This window comes from Monodelphis domestica, chromosome 5 (assembly GCF_027887165.1).
Source record: "Monodelphis domestica isolate mMonDom1 chromosome 5, mMonDom1.pri, whole genome shotgun sequence".
Classification (NCBI taxonomy): Eukaryota; Metazoa; Chordata; class Mammalia; order Didelphimorphia; family Didelphidae; genus Monodelphis; species Monodelphis domestica.
Window position 1 is genome coordinate 161,222,390 of NC_077231.1, and position 18,389 is coordinate 161,240,778.

Sequence of the window (18,389 nt, forward strand, 5' to 3'; positions counted from 1 at the left end):
CACTTAGGAACCATGCAACAACATAGTTATTGACCTTCCGAGGCAGAGAAGGGGTTGCTTGCAGCATGAAGATACTTAACCTTTTCCATTTTAGAGGAAGCTAGAGAGGAAGAAGGGAAAAGGGAGAGGGTCCTATCTATCTGCATTTTAAGAAGAATTTAATACATTTTATTAGCATTAAACACATATGTACATACAAACACAAATGCTTCTGTTTCTCTTGAATTCTGCAGCAGGATGATTTCTGGTAATTGTATTGATGCCCACATAATAATGAGGTTTTATTTCCTCTAAAAAATAAGTCTTTGGAAACCTGCCTTTTCCACCGGAAAGGAAATTGACCTGAAATTAGAATATATCGTTTTGAATTTGTTTGAATTGTAGCTTTGCTCCTCACTAGACAGTCACATGTCCTCTTTGGGTTTATTTCCTCATGTATAAATTAAAAGAACTGGATTAAATGACTTGTAAAGTCCCTTGGAGGTCTACCATTCCAAATTTCTCATCCCTGTTAATTCACAGATGTAAATGATTATTTCCACCTAGTTCAGAAGTTATTTCTTCATTTCTTTATGGCCTGTTCTTTTCATTTCATACTAATCTAACTTTATTCCTCACTCTTCTAAGATCTATCATTGGTGTTTCATTTAGTAGATAATGTTTCTTTTCCCGTTTTCATATCTACCCTCTCAATTCCAATGTAGTTTATCCATCTTTTGTTTTGATCCTTCTTATTTCACCTCCTTTGCTCAGTTCTCAGCTTTGTTCTGAACATTTTAAAAAATATTCTCTGTCCATCTTTTCTATTCTATTTGTCTGTCATTATATTTTCTACTTCCATAACATAACTTCCATAACTTCCATAACAAAATATTTTTGTCAAATATATCTAAATTGTAAATCAAAGTAATTTCACTTTTTTATTCCTACACTTAAAAAAATATAATACATTGAAGTGTTTCCTTTGTTTACCATTATAAAGGTCTATCACATACACATTCCTTTTTATTCTTTCCTATATTTGTGAATTGTTTCTTGGCAACAAGACTGAGTCATGCAGTTTCATTGAAGAATAATCATTTTGATACCTACACAGCAGAAATACAACATAATGGTTTTGAGGAAATATATTTTTATGAACATGAACCTTATTGATAAAAAAAGAGAAGGAAGAGAGTGATAAATACATAAGTAGTAGATTTTCCAATTTTCTTCACTTTTTTCCTTGTTTATATTTAATCTCTTGCCTTCATTTTTGTAAAGTATTAACCCCTTTTTTCTTGTTTCTTTTCACATAGCATTTCCTAAAAATATTTCCCCAAATTCCCATTTTAATACCTGGTTGTGTCACATACACACGCATTTATGTGTATATATACATACACATAACGTATATAATGAATATTTATTTCTATCTAAAGACAGAGAGAGTAAGAGTATAAGAGCTAGTTTTTGGGGAAGTGCACAAGCCTATTGAATCTTATAAACCCTACAGATTTATTATTAATGAGGAATCAATGAAAGGCAATATATAACATTTGAAATATTTCAGTGAGTTAAGATCTCTAAGTATGCAGAACATATGCTAAACTAAGGACTTATACCTAAGTCCTATTTAGAGCAATTATTATTGCTATATTCTTCTTATAATAATATAATAAAATTATTATTATATTCTAAAGAAATATGAATACAGTATTTTGTATATTTGCAGATAGAATCTAAGCAGATCATCTTACAGTAAGAAAACAACCAACCTCTAGAGTGTCAGGAAAATTCAGGGAAACAACTCGCCCTGAGTTGAAAAGAAATAATTGTCTTTAGAAATACAGAATTTCTAAGTAAAAATACCTGAAAAGGTTCTTAGCCTAATCCTCTGATATATACATATATTACTTCTAAAACATCTTGAACAATTTGTTTTTGATTTAGGAACTCTAGTGCCATAATTTATTGCTTAATGGACTAACCCATTCCATTTTAGGGCAACTTTATTAGAAAGTTCTTCCTTTAACTCTCCTCCAAATATGTCCCCTTATACTTTTGATATTCTCTCCTTATATAGAACAAGTATAATCCCTCAAGATGAAGTATGGCATTGTGAAATGATTGTAAACTTAATGAGAGAATTGATATCAGGAGACACCTAATTCCTACATCAATCATTAATTAGTGATGTGACTTTGGGCAAGTCTTTTTTTAACCTCTTAAGCCTCAGTTTCCTTTTTCATAAATTCAGATATTGGACAAAATGAAATAATCAGGAAAAGTAATCATTACCATAATAAGTTATTTCATCTGCAGAAGAAATGTTGTTTTTCTGTTGTTATTGTTGTTGTATTGATGTGTTTCCATGGGCCAATTCTCCCCCATTGGAACTACTGAGGGATATTGATAGTTGATTTCCACATTGGAGGAAAGGTCAGATCTCTAAGTTTTCTCCTAATTCTGAGTCAATTAATAGAATAAGTAACCAGAAAAAGTAAAGGAATAACTTCACATAAACATAATTATATTAAACAAAAATATGTTAAACTTGGCTAAACAAGTTATGACAAATGATTGTGATGTGGCATATTATGTGCTATAAGAAATAACAAATAGGTTAATTTGGGGAAAATGTGGGGAAAAAGATTTACATGATATTATGAAGAGTGAAATGAGCAGAACCAAGAGAACATTATATGCGGCAACAGATATAGTACTAATATTATTTAAGGGATGACTTGTGTATATCCATCTCCAGAAAAAAGAACTGATAAATAGAAATAAGACATAGTTTTATATATACATTTATCTTTTCAGCAAATAATGCCTTTTCTAATGGGGGAAGGGGAAAAAGTAGGGAGTTAACTGGATATTTAATTATAACAAATAATTACTTTAAAAAAATTTTTTAAGAAATAAATTTCCTCTTGTTTCTATAATTTCCTGATCAAATTTACTGGCAAGATGATGATATTTATGTTTCTGTTTATTTCTAAACTTGAATACCAGAGGCAGAGATTAGCAGCCCAAATCTTTAATTTCTTGTGTATGTTTTCCTCCCTTTACCTCACTTAGTGGTTTTTTAAAAATAATTCCAAACCTTACCAGAAGCAGTAGACAACTTGAAGTCTGAAATCTGCACCCATCCTCCACACAGTTTATTCTAAGAGAGCCAGGACTAGAGACTCTTGTCTGTGTTCTATTGGTCTCCTTTATCAGCTAATAAGGAGGCAATGAGTCCTTTCCTGTTAAAACTCTTCCCCTTTCCAAATAAGAAACACCTGTTACTCCTTGAAACAGGGACTTCCTGTTAATCTGTCCAAAACACTTAGCTTTAAAGATTCTTAAGCAAGGGGAATTGATGATGTTGGCAAGATTTAAGATATGGGCAACATGCTTGGAGTGAATCCAGTGGGCAAAGGGATCTAAAACACTAGAGCCATTTAATTTCATGAATTATGATTAATTGAACAATGAATAGATTGGTACTTTCAATTGTCCTTTAAACATATACTTTAGATAAAAAATTAAAATTTTGTGAAATTATCTATTATAGATGCAGCATGTTTCCCCTAATAGGGTTCTGGACTAAGAGTTAGAAAGACTTGGGTTCAAAATTTGTCTCTGAAACTTTCTAGTTGTTTGACATTGGAGAATTTACCATACCTCTCTGCAATATTTGAAAGTGGTAGAACCTCACTACAGTATAGATTACAGTTTTGTGTAATTTGTGATTGTTTCTCCCTCTCCCACTTCCTCTCTGTCTCTGTCTCTGTCTCTCTCCCCCTCTCCCTCTCCCCTTCTGTCTCTCTGTCTCTGTTCCCCCCTCTCCCTCTCTCCCTCCCTCTTTCCCTCTGTCCCTCTCTCCCCCTCCCTCTCTCTCCCTCTCTTTCTCTATCCCCCTCTCCTTCCCTCTCTCTCTCCCTTTCTCTCCCTCTCTCCCCCTCCCTTCCTCTCTCTCTCTCTCTTCCTCTCTTTGTCTCTGTCTCTCTCTGTCTCTGTCTGTCTGTCTCTCTCCCTCCCTCTCTCTCCCTCTTTTCTCTCTCCGTCTCTCTCCCTTTATCTCCCTCTCTCTCCCTCTTCCTTCCTCTCCCTCCCTCCCTCCCTCTCTCTCTCTCTCTCTCTCTCTCTCTCTCTCTCTCTCTCTCTCTCTCTCTCTCTCTCTCTCTCTCTCTCTCTCTCTCTCTCTCTCTCTCTCTCTCTCTCTCTCTCTCTCTCTCTCTCTCTCTCTCTCTCTCTCTCTCTCTCTCTCTCTCTCTCTCTCTCTCTCTCTCTCTCTCTCTCTCTCTCTCTCTCTCTCACACACACACACACACACACACACACACACACTTAAGAGACAATCAGATTACTGAAATGACCAATCTTGGCTTCAGAGAAGAAATGATTGATGAAACTTTTTTCCTGCCTCTCTCCTTTAAGGAGGGAACTCTGGATGCAAAATATTATATAAGTTGGGAGAAAAAAGTCATTGGTTCTGGAAATATAATAGGTAACTCTGAATTGCACAATGACCTAACAATCTACTCAAAATAAAGCCAATGGGGAGACGGCTGGGTGCCTCAATGGTTTGAGAGCCAGGCCTAAAGATGGGAGGTCCTAGTTTCAAATCTGACCTCAGACACTTCCTAGCTGCATGATAGACTTTTCTACTAGCAGCAATGCAATGATCCAGAACAATTGTGAGGGGAATATGAGAAAAAAAAAAACAACACAGTTCCCACATCCAGAGAAAGAACTGTGAGAGTAGAAATGCAGAAGAAAAACACATGATCAATCATGTGGTTTGATGGAGATATGGTTGGGGTTTGGCATTAAAAAATCACTCTTTTGCAAATATGAATAACATAGAAATAGGTTTTGAACAATGATACATGTATAACCCAGTGGAATTGCTTGTCAGCTCCAGGAGGAGAGGGGGAAGTGGGTGACGGGGAATCATGAGTCATGTAACCATGGAAAAATATTGTAAATAAAAATTTTAAAATAGGCAAACAGAACCTAAAACAGAATAAAATTGCTTGATAAACAAAACAAAACAAAACAAAAAAGAAAATGAAAGGTGGAGGGGCATTGAGGGGCTTCAGTGGATTGAGAGCCAGGCCTAGAGACAGGAGGTCCTGGGTTAAAATCTGAACTCCAACACTTCATAGCTGTGTGACCCTGGGCAAGTCATTTAACCCCCATTGCCTACCCCTTACCACTCTTCTGCCTTGGAACAAATACAGAGTATTGATTTTAAGACAGAAGGGGTAAGGGTTAAAAAAAAAAGGATAAACAACATTTATATGGCCTTTTATATTTAAGCTTATCTCACATTGTTCCTCATCATATACTCTTAATACTATAGATCTTTTAAAGCTCCCTATGCACATTCCATTTGATAACCTGTTTATATCACTATTAATCACATTAAATTAAAATTTAAAATATTAATAAAGAAAAAAGGTTCCTCCTTCTGCCCAGTTTTCTAGTTTAGCTAACACGGGGCAATTCTTGACTCTTTAATACTGTCAATCAAGCATATCTAATCTGCTGTTAAAGCCTGCTAAATTTTCCTCCAGAACATCTTTTACATCCTTCCCCATTTTTTCTCTTATCCTATCACACATTGTGGTTAGCAACATTTTAGATTTTTATTAGAGGTGGCTACATCTACATTAGGGATTCATCTATATGTTTATAAAATATTATGTTTGTATGCATGTATGTTGTTGTTTTTCCAATGTTCATTCCTTTCTGACTCTGTGACCCTATGAACCCTGGTATGCCAATAATATCCTCAGGATTTGCTTGGCAAAGATGTTGATGTACTTTGCCATTTCCTTCTCCAGGGCATTAAATCAAAAAGTAGTTAAGTTAACACTGATGGTTACCCAGCCAGTAAGTGTTTGAGGCTGGATTTGAACTCAGGGCTTCCTGACTTCAGGGCAAGAGCTATATCTACTGAACTATCTAGCTGCCCTCAAATACACATATATGTGTGTATATAAAATAACTTAAAAGTTCATTTCCACGTATGTATATATGTGTACATTAAATCACAAGTAATAAAATTTGTTCTATTTAATGAAATATGTTTAACATTACAAATTTCAAAAATTTTAAAGTAAAATTTGTAAAGCATGCTACAAGTGAAATAAATAATCTTGAATGCAAGTCATGTGATGTTTACATGACAAAAATATTAGTCAATGCATGTCTCAGGATAATGAATCATGCTGTCAAGAGCCTTTCACCTACCCATTTTCCACATTTAAGTGTAATAGAAGCTTTGTTGGTATCTATTCATTGTAATTTTGTAGAGTTGCAGAACAGATGTGCTGAAAAGGGAATATTTGCTTTGATGAGAGGAAGAAAAAAGTACTTAGTGCTCACAAATTCATTTTTGAAGACTCAGTCTTCCTTTTCACATTTTTATTTAAACACACTTGATAGATTTCGGGAAAGAGTGCAAAGAATAACAAGAAATCCCTAGGAATTAAAAATAAAAGATGACTTTAAAATGATAAAATTTTTATTATTTCTTGGTGCATTTCTACTATATGTACCAAATACAGCTCTCATAACATATGAGGTCTGTTTTTGAGGACTGATGAAGGTAATACTGTAAAAGACACATCACCAGCAGGCTGGCCATCCAATGGTGTTTTTGTTTTTGTTGTTGGCCATATAAATCCATAAAATAAATAAAACATTTAAATGTCATAAGTGTTTTACTATTCCAGTTTCGATCTGGTGGTGACAAAAAGGAGGAAAAAGGACCCTCAAGATTGAGACAGTAAGAATCATAACTTTTAGTCTGTCAATAAACTTTAATTTGCTTGTTGATTGTCTATGAGATCCTTGTCTAAAGATTAATGTCAAGATAATCTGTGGAAAACTGGAGAAAATGTGAAGAGAACCAAAGATATGGAAGATACATAAGTTATATCTTGAATTATTAGAGGCTTTTCCAAATCTTTGAGATCAGAGATACATTCAAGAATCTGATAATATGTTAAAAGGGAGTATTAGAGTGTGTGTATGGAGGGAAGAATAATGATCTGTGTAGTTAAAATATTGTATTCATTGGGTGGGAAAGCTAGAAGCTTTTTAACAAAATCCTCTTTCAGTGCTGAGATTCTATGGTTGCAATCAACTGGGTAAGCTGGGTATCTAGAGAAACTATAGCCAATAATACTTGAACAAATATGCTCAGATTGAGGTTACTGGGGATTCAACTAATCTAAACATTTGCTTATGTCCTTTTCTTCCAGCCTGCTACACTTTTGCATTCTATTAGGGCAAAAAATCTATAAAAGAAACAAGAAACAAGCATGTATTTCATACTACATATATATATATATATATATATATAATATAGGTGTATGTATGTACATATACATATATACACAAACACAAATATATTTCTGGGTTATGTCTTGGGATTAATATACATTTTGTATGAGTATAGATCCAATTTGCTGAAAAACAAATTAATATTGATGTAATGACACTATAACTATAAAACCGGAAAGATTTTACAGTATGAAAGAAATATTAAGTGGAACTTTTTAAAACTGAGAAACAAACGAATACATTTTAGAAGAAAATATTAAATTGCCCAGGCAAAAACTGTGGTCATGTTATTTAAAGACTGTTACTCAGAGGGACTCATGACACAAAATGCTGTCTCCCACCATAGAAGGAACTGATCAAGTCTATTCCTTACTGTTCTTCCGCCTTGGAACAAATACAGAGTATTGATTCTAAGACAGAAGGGGTAAGGGTTAAAAAAAAAAAGGATGAACAACAATTATACGACCTGTTATATTTAAGCTTATCTCACATTGTTCCTCATCATATACTCTTAATACTATAGATCTTTTAAAGTTCCCTATGCACATTCCATTTGATAATTTTTATATAACTATTAATCACACTAAATTAAAATTTAAAATATTAATAAAGATAAAAGGTTCCTCCATCTGCCCATTTGTCTAGTTTAGCTACCATAGGGCAATTCTTGACTCTTCAATACTGTCAGTCAAGCATATCTAATCTGCTGTTAAAGCCAGTTAATTTTTCCTTTAGAAATATTGTGTAATAACAATGTATATAACCTATATCATATTGCCTGATCTCCTCAGGAGGGGAAAGTAATGGGAGAGAGGAAGAAGACAGGGATCCAAAAATGTCAGAAAATTATTATTTAAAATTTTATCCACATGTAATCTAGGAAAAATATAGAAAAGAAAGTTACTCTGAAAATTCAACTTGTCTCCACATTGATTTTCTAGTTATTTGAAGTTCTGAAGATGATAGCTTATAAAGTTCAGGAAAAGTACAGGGAAACCAAAATGAAAGAGACAAGAGGAAGAAAAACTGATCATCGAAGAGATTTCCTAGTATTGTGGGATCATTCTAGAATCTCCCAAGTTCCTGGAAGGTTTGAAGAGTTCCAGAACAGTGATAGAAGGAACAAGGTGGTACTTTTAAAATACATCTTTTAAAATCTTTCATTGATCATTTCATTCTAAAAAAAATGCATGCTAAAATGTCCATAAAATATAATCTGAACATTCCATCAATGTGAGCATTTAGCTGGAAATGTATTGGGTAGACACTGATAACCTAAACACAGTTTGGTGCTCTATATCCTAACTCCCTCACAGTAATTTGGGCCATCTGCTAGTTACACACTTCCTTCTTTTAGTCATTGTTCCCATGTTTGTTTTCCACTCTCACATTCCTTCTTGGTTAATCTACTCAATTCCATACCAATGAGAAGCAGTATGGTATGGTGCAATGCCCTTTGGCTTTCTGATGTAATCTGTAGACCTTTGTCCTCTGGATAATGTTTTTAAATGCATGAAGTAATATTCACAGGATTAAAAAGGAAACTAATTCCATTAAAATAATTATCCTCTCCCACCCCTAAGAAGAGATCATGGACCCCAGCTTCAGAACTCCTGAATAAAAACCCTTGGATTTGGAATTAAATGACCTGGGTTTGAATCTGAGTTTTGCCAGTAACTTATTGGGTGACCCAGCCAACTCTTTGACCTCTCTTTCTTCATCTCTAAAAAGAGAAGCTTGGCTTGGATCAGAGGTGTGAAACATCTAGATCATAATACATCTGAGTAAAAGTTCAACCCAGATTAAAATTTCATTCAAAAATTTTATCAAAATAAAATACAGTAAGGCATAGATAATATTACATTTTAAAAACTAAAAACTAAGTTGATGGCTGACCTGCAAGCATCTTCATATATGGATTAGTGATCCAATTTCTACCTGAGTTTGATAATACTGCATTAGATGACCTCTAAAGTCTCTCAGTGAAGCAATATTTAAGATCTTATTACTTGGGATGGTTACATGGCTCAATGGACAGAGAGTCAGGTCTGGAGATGGGAGTAGGTTGGAGTCTGTTCTCAGACACTTCCAAGCTGTGTGATCCTGGGCAAATCACCCATATTGCCTGGTCCTTAGAATTCTTCTGTCTTGTAGCAAATACTTACTATAGATTTTAAGACTGAAGGTAAGGTGTTTTTGTTGTTGTTAATCTTATTACTTCTTATTTAATACTATCTGAGGTTCTAGAGGGAAACGTAGATAGGAGTGGGGATAGATCTGTGGTTTCATTAGTTTAGGCAAAAATACTGGCTTCCTTGCTGTCTCAGGAACAAGATACTCCATCTCTTGATTCTGGCATTTTCTCTGGCATTCCCTCATTTCTTGAATGCTATCCCACCTGAACTCACTCTACTGGCTTTCCTTTCTTCTTTTCAAGTTTAAACTAACATCAGATCTTTTGCATGAAGCCTTCACCAGTCCCTCTGCTTTAAAGTGCCTTCCCTCTCATTTATTTCCCATTTATCCTATATATAGCTTATTTATACATATTTGTTTGTTAATCCCTGAAGACAGGGATCTTCTTTTTGTATACTCAGCACTTAGCAAAGTGCCTGGAACCTAGAAGGTGCTTAATAAATCTTTAGTGAATGACTGACAAGTTCAGAATTTAAGCAATGGGAATTCTTTATTCAGTTGTTTTTCCTGGGTTTTAGCCTGACTCTAGAATTAAACATTTTCTTTAGGACCTTCTATAATGACCTGGAAGTTGATGCAATTTCCACAATATCATTAATCTGAAAAGATAGCTGAAACTTTTATTTTGTTTGACTTAGCACTATTTAACTATTCACAAATTCTTGGGCAGATAGTGGCTTCACACTATCTTTTTTAACAGTTTCTGCTGTTACCAATAATACTCCCTATAATTATTTATAGGTAAATGAGTCTTCAATGACATCATTAATGGATACATGTCAAAATGGAAATTCTGAAACACCTGGAATGAACTGTCATAATTTTTATTATATAATTCTATACTGCTGTCCACAATGGTCAAATTTCCTTCTATCCTTTAAAATAATTACCATGCTTATTTTTCTTCATCTCCAACTACTGATAAGTTATGCTAATTGGATGAGTGAAAGTTCAGTGTTGTTTTAATTTTATTTTCTCTAAGTTATTTTAATTTTTTTCAAGTAATGATTTCTATCTTGTGTTTCTTCTTTTAATATTGTGTTATTTGATCATATCTATTAGAGAAGAACTTAAAATCTTACCAATTTATATCACTTTATTCTAGACTTTGGATATTAAATTTCACTTCGGACTGAATTTGCCAGTCATTGAACAAATGTATATCTCTCATAAACAAACAAACAAACCCTAAGCAAACCCAAAACAAAACAAACAAAAAAAATCCCATGACCCTATTGACCCTGTTGGCTAGAGCACTGGGATGGTATCTGATCTGGACTGCATTCCCATCTTCTTTTGCCATTAATTTCCTTGCAAAGCTTTGCCCTATCTTAGTTCCCTGGGCTTTGAAAAGGGAAAAGTTAGTGACAGTTCTAGACTTCAATCATGGCGTAAGAAAGTGCATATAACAAGTTCCTTGAAATTCTTGAAATGAATGTACTGTTTCTTCAGGGAAAAAGTGTGACAAAGATCTTACAAAAACAAAGACTAACACTCATTATTCTTCATTAAGTATTTAACCTCCTGCTGTACTTAGTATAGACCTTATTAAAACAATGGTGAATTTGATTTATACAATCTTAATAAAAGACAACATTATTACATTAAAAATATTTTTAAAACTCCCCCAGGAAGTGGTTATAAATTAAGAAACTCTCAATTGAAAAAGGAATCATTGTTTTCCAGAGTGACCTTTATGTTTTTAATGTATCATTTGTAGTGACAAGTGATCATTATTTCATCATATGCTTGTACACATACTCTTCACTCTTCCATTTCGAGACCTTTGCTCAAATGTCCCTATGCTCTACAAGTCATTCCTGTCTGTTTTCTTTAAAGTCCAACTCGATAACACCTTGTCTGTGAAACCTCAACACATTGCTCCATTCTCTCTGTCATGGTATTTTTCCCCACACCCTTTAAGTATTTATTTTTTAATTTCCTTTTTTTCCTTTTTATTATGTTATCTTTTGCTTTGCCTTACATTCCAGTAAACACCAAGAATATTAGAACTGTGTCTGATACAAATTTTGTATGTCTACCTTGTATTTACTCCTATTTCTATTATACTTTTACAGATTTTTTTAAATTGAATTCATTAAGTTTGCTAGTTCACAGTCTATATTACTCTAAAGATTACACAGAAACTATGGGAAGTTTATAGTACAAAATTATTCACATTTCACAAATGAGAAAGTGAAATTAAAAAAAAAAGGTTATGTTAAATTGCCAACAATATTGGATCCAAGAGTGATATTCAAACTCCTTTTACTCTTAGGTCAACACTCTTTCCATATGGCCACACTTTCTTGAATTATCTGCCTATATCACAAACATTAATGATAGTTAACCTTTTCTTAATTGCCAGTTTCAATAGTCTTTTCTCATTTGTCATCCTTCTTGACACTTGAGCCCTATTCTCCTTGATTCTTACATACATACAACTCTCTCTCCTTTTTTTAGTCTTACCTATCTGACCAACACTTTTCAGTCTCCTTTGCTGTATATTTATCCAGATTATGCCCTCTAACATTTGGTGTCTACCAAAATTCTTCCTTTCTTTTTGAAAATGTAAAAAAAAAGTTTTTGATTGGTGGTCTCATCTTCCATGGATTCAATGACAATTTCTATACAAATGATTCCCAGATCAATTTATGCAGTCCTAATTTATTTTAGGACCCACAATTCTATATTTAAGTACCCTTCTTGACATCTCAAAATTCATATCCCTTAACCATCTTGAAACTCAGGGGGTCCAAAATGGAATTCATTATCATTCCTTCTAAATCCTCCCCTCTTTCCCACTACAATATTATAATTAAGGGTACCATCATTCTCCCAGTCACTCAAGCTCAAAATCAAGGTGTAATCCTTGTGTTTTTCATCATTATAATTATAATTTTGATTTAGTTAAAAAGGCTGTTGTAGGACTTCAGAATGAACTTCACATAAATGTCAGTAATCATCCATTAAATATCTGCTACACTACAGACCCTAGAAGATAATCTTGAAATTTAAAAGTGTCTGTATTTTAAGGGCAGCTAGGTAGTTCAGGAGTTTGAAAGCCTAGCCTAGAGATGTGAGGTCCTGGGTTCAAATCTGTCCTCTGACACTTTCTAGCTGTGTGATCCTGGGCAAATCCCTTAAACCCAATTTTTTAGCAATTACACAATATTGATTTTAAGATAGGATGAAAGGGCTTTAGAAAAAGTGTCTGTATTGTTTTCTTTTATTGAAATGCTTTCTTTTACTTTCTTTTAACTTTAAGGACAGCCCTGCTTAGGCCAAATTAGGCAGAACTGGAAAACAGGGTGTTGTAAGTCTCATTGCCACTTCTATGGAATATAAAAAGAGAATTAGGCAAATGGACTAGTTCTCTATGAGTATTTAATCATCCACCACAAAAAAGGAGGGGGGCATTATTCATAGAACTTCTTCAGACACAATACAAGATTTTTTTCTAGATTTCTTCATAATGATGTCTGAGTATCATTTGCTTTTTATTTCTTTATTTTTTATTAGAGGGATTAATTTAAGATCATTTATAGTAAGCTAAGGAAAAAAGTAAGATAAGTAGCTATTACAAATTGCTTTTTATATACATAGTTTCATTACAATATAAGAGAAGTGGATTTCTGTTTGATACTGATACCAGAGTTCACAGAGGTAAAAAGATACTGTTAAGTATGCAAAGAAGAAGGGACTGCTGGTCAAGATGGTGGCTTTAGAGGCAGCAAAAGTTCAGACCTCTGGAAACCCTTCCGTATCTATCACAAACTGAATGCTCCTAGGGCACCAAAATTCAAAATGAACAACAGGACAGACCCAGGGAACCCTCCTTTTGGACTCGGATCAAAAGGTATGCCCCCCAAAAGCCAGAATCCTAGATAACTCGAATCTAAGGGGAAGGAAGAAGGAAGGTCCCAGGACCCATCCCCCCCAACCCAGAGAGCTGAGCCTGCTGCAGCAGCGGGAATCTCAGGACCGGCAAAAGGGCCTCAGGGCAGGCTATTCTTAAGGGCGCATCGTGAAAGCAACCTGAGCCAGTCTCAGGGGCACCCAACACAGACATCAGTGAAACAGAGAGAGATGGGGGAGCCTGTAGCCCCCTGGCTGGGTCCTTCCATCTGAGTCTCACCTGAGGTTCCTGCTTCAGGGCACATCTAGTCCAATCCAGCTGAACATAATCCCATCAGGACCCCTCAGAACTTCTGAAAGGACAGAAACCTTAGGTCTGGCAAAGGGGTTGCTCAGAAGGGTGTACCTTGAAAGTAACCTGGGCCAGTTTCAGGGCATCTAATACAGACTGCAGCAGAGATTTTTTGCTTTGGGGCACATCCAGCCCAACCCAGCTGAACTTAATACCATCAGGAGCCCTCAGAGCTCAGGGAGGCCAGGATCCCTCCCCGCTTAGAGTGCAGGGACTTCTGAAAGAACAGAAACCTCAGGGCCGGCAAAGGCTCTGAGGTACCTTGAGGACAGTGCTGTACCAGGCTCAGAGTGTTGAAGTAAGGCAGCAGAGAAGCAACTGGAGGGAACTAAGAACAGTAGCACCTGAAATGCTGGCAGGCAGGGGAGGACAGACCCTGGGCTTCCATGGGAAGACAGAGCAGCTGTGGAGACCGGACAATTTGCCTGGGGCTAAAGCCTAGAACCATCAGACAGATACACTAAGAGCCAGTCCTCCTGACTCAGATAGAAATGGCAAACAGTAGAGAAGTGCAAAAGCCTCCAAACACAAAGAAAAGCAAGAAGAAGGGGGCAACTTTGGACACATTTTATGGAGCAAAATGCAAAATGCAGAGGAGATAGAAGAGGAAACATAAGCAAATGCTTGAAATCTTCCAAATGAAATGGAAACTCTCCACAAACACTTGAAGAATTTAAGTCAGGAATTATCAAAAAGCATGGAAGCCTTCTGGCAGGAAAAGTGGGAAATAATGCAAAAGGAACTCAACAATCTGAAGCACGAAAAAATGCAACAACAGAAACAGCTTGACCAAACTGAAAAGGAAAACCAGGCTTTAAAGTTCAGAATCTGGCAACTGGAAGACACTGACCTTGCAAAAGAGCCAGAATTAATAAAGCAAAGCCAAAAGACCAAGAAATTAGAAGAGAACATAAAATATCTCACTGACAAGGTGATAGACCTGGAAAATAGAGGAAGGAGAGACAATCTGAGAATAATTGGCCTATCAGAAAAGCCAGAAATAAATAGTAATTTTAACATCATAATACAAGATATCATCAAAGAAAACTGCCCAGAGAATCTAGAACAAGGGGGCAATACAGGCACTGAAAGAGTTCAAAGAACACCCTCTACACTAAATCCCCAAAAGACAACTCCCAGGAATGTAATTGCCAAATTCCAAAGCTTTCAAGCAAAAGAAAAAATCATACAAGAAGCCAGGAAAAGACAATTTAGATATAAAGGAATGCCAATCAGGGTCACACAGGACCTTGCAATTTCCACTCTGAATGACCGTAAGACATGGAACACAATTTTCAGAAAGGCAAGAGGGCTGCGTCTTCAACCAAGAATCAACTATCCATCAAAACTGACTATATACTTTCAGGGGAAAGTATGGGCATTCAACAAAATAGAAGATTTCCAAGTATTTATAAATACAAGACCAGAGCTCTGTGGAAAATTTGACATCCAAACACAAAGACCAAGGAATACCTGAAAAGGTAAATATGAAGGAAAAGGAAAAGGAGAAAAATATTATCTTTTTCTTTTATTCAAACTCTCTTCTATAAGGACTACATTTATATCAATTTATATATATATATCAATATGTGTGGAAAATGTAATGTGTAACTCTCAAAAATTGTATGCATCATTAGAGTAGCAAGAAGAATCACGCATACGGAACATTTGGGGCATGAAGATGACATTGAGAAAGGGGGGGAATAGAAAGAAAAAGGGAGGGGGGAACTGTTTATGGTACTAAGATATACTCCAAGAAATAGGGGAAAAAACTAAATCTTTCTCACACAAAGATACATATGGGAAGGGGAGGGGAAGGAATCTCCTATAAGTAGGAGAGGAAGAGAGTTTTTACTTAAACATTACTCTCAGTGAAATCAACGCTGAGAGTGAAGAGCATCCAGATCCATTGGGATCTTGAATTTTATCTTATCTAACAGGGTAAGGGAGAAGGGAAAACCAAGGTAGGTAGGGGGGTAGGGAACACAAAAAGAGAGGGAAGGAGAGGGGGGAGGGGGAGGGAGGAAAAAGGGAGGGCCTAGAAAGGAAAACATATCAAGGGATGGGACTAGGGGGACTGACCTAAAGTAAATCACTGGTTCAAAAGGTTATAGCTAAAGAAGAAAGGACAGAATTAGGGGAGGATATCAAAATACCAGAGAATCCACAAGTGACAATCATAAGATGTGTCTTCAAGAAACACACATGAGGTGGGTAGACACTCACAAGGTCAGAATTAAAAGGATGGACTAAGACCGTCTGGGCCTCAACTGAAAGAAAGAAGGCAGAAGTTGCAATCATGATATCTGACAAAGCCAAAGCAAAAATAGACCTGATCAAAAGAGATAGGGAAGGTAAATATATTCGTTAAGATAATGAGGAAATATCACTAATCAACATGTATGCACCAAATAGTATAGCACCCAAATTTCTAATAAAGAAACTAGGAGAATTGAAGGAGGAAATAGACAGTAAAGCCATATTAGTGGGAGATTTGAACCAGCCACTATCAAATTTAGATAAATCAAATAAATAAATAAATAAACAATAAAGAGGTAAAAGAAGTGAATGAAATCTTAGAAAAATTAGAGTTAATAGACATATGGAGAAAAATAAATAGGGACAAAAAGGAATACACCTTCTTCTCAGCAGCACATGGCACATTCACAAAGATTGATGATACACTAGGTCACAGAAACATGACAGAAAAGCAGAATAATAAATGCAGCCTTTTCAGATCACAAGGCAATAAAAATAATGATCAGCAAGGGTACATGGAAAACCAAATCAAAAATTAATTGGAAATTAAATAATATAATCCTCCAAAATCAGTTAGTTAGAGAACAAATCATAGAAACAATTAATAATTTCATCAAGGAAAATGACAATGGTGAGACATCCTTTCAAACCTTATGGGATTCAGCCAAAGCAGTAATTAGAGGAAAATTCATATCCCTGAGTGCATATATTAACAAACTAGGGAGGGCAGAGATCAATGAATTGGAAATGCAAATAAAAAACTTGAAAGCAAACAAATTAAAAACCCCCAGAATAAAACTAAAAGTGATAGAACTATTAAACTGATAAATAAGACTAGAAGATGGTACTTTGAAAAAACAGACAAAATAGACAAAGTACTGGTCAATCTAATTAAAAAAAGGAAAGAAGAAAAGCAAATCAACAGCATCAAAGATGAAAAGGGGACATTACCTCCAATGAAGGGGAAATTAAGGCAATCATTAAAAATTACTTTGCCCAATTATCTGGTAATAAACATACCAATCTAGGTGATATGGGCGAATATATTCAAAAATATAAACAACCTAAACTAACAGAAGAAGAAATAGAATTCTTAAATAATCCCATATCAGAAAATAAAATCCAACAGGCCATCAAAGAACTCTCTAAGAAAAAATCCCCTGGTGAATTCACAAGTGAATTCTATCAAACATTCAAAGAACAGTTAATCCCAATACAATACAAACTATTTGACATAATAAGCAAAGAGGGAGTTCTACCAAACTCCTTTTATGACACAAACATGGTACTGATTCCAAAACCAGGCAGGTCAAAAAAAGAGAAAGAAAATTATAGACCAATCTCCCTAATGAATATAGATGCAAAAAATCTTAAATAGGATACTAGCATAAATATTCCAGCAAGTAATCAGAACGGTCATCCACCATGATCAAGTAGGATTTATAACAGGGATGCAGGGCTGGTTCAATATTAGGAAAACCATCCACATAATTGACCATATCAACAAGCAAACCAACAAAAAATCACATAATTATTTCAATAGACACAGAAAAATCCTTTGATAAAATACAACATCCATTCCTATTAAAAACACTAGAAAGCATAGGAATAGAAGAGTCGTTACTAAAAATAATAAACAGTATATATCTAAAACCATCAATTAATATTATCTGCAATGGGGATAACGTAGATGCATTCCCAATAAGATCAGGAGTGAAACAAGGATGCCCATTATCACCTCTCTTATTTGACATTGTACTAGAAACACTAGCAGTAGCAATTAGAGAAGAAAAAGAAATTGAAGGCATTAAAATAGGCAAGGAGGAGACCAAGTTATCGCTCTTTGCGGATGACATGGTGGTCTACTTAAAGAATCACAGAGATTCAACCAAAAAGCTAATCAAAATAATTAACAACTTTAGCAAAGTTGCAGGAAACAAAATAAACCCACATAAATCATCAGCATTTCTACATATTTCCAACACAGCTCAGCAGCAAAAACTAGAAAGAGAAATCCCATTCAAAATCACCTTAGACAAAATAAAATACCTAGCAATTTACCTCCTGAGACAAACACAGGAACTATATGAACACAGCTACAAAACACTCTCCACACAAGTAAAACTAGACTTGAGCAATTGGAAAAATATTAACTGCTCATGGTTAGGATGAGCCAATATAGTAAAAATGACCATCCTACCCAAACTTATCTATCTATTTAGTTCCATACCCATTGAACTCCCAAAAATTTTTTTTGCTGATTTAGAAAAAACCATAACAAAGTTCATTTAGAAGAACAAAGGATCAAGGATAACCAGGGAAATAATGGAAAAAAAATACAAAGGAAGGAGGCCTTGCAGTCCCAGATCGCAAACTATATTACAAAGCAGCAGTC

The 18,389-nt window shown here is 35.1% G+C and overlaps 1 protein-coding gene across 3 annotated transcripts in view; it reads right to left on the reverse strand.

Moving 5' to 3' along the window:
- The window catches only part of CD36 (CD36 molecule), a 143,929-nt gene that overhangs the window by 79,783 nt on the left and 45,757 nt on the right, over nucleotides 1-18,389 (reverse strand). The gene's annotated exons all lie outside the window — the stretch shown is intronic.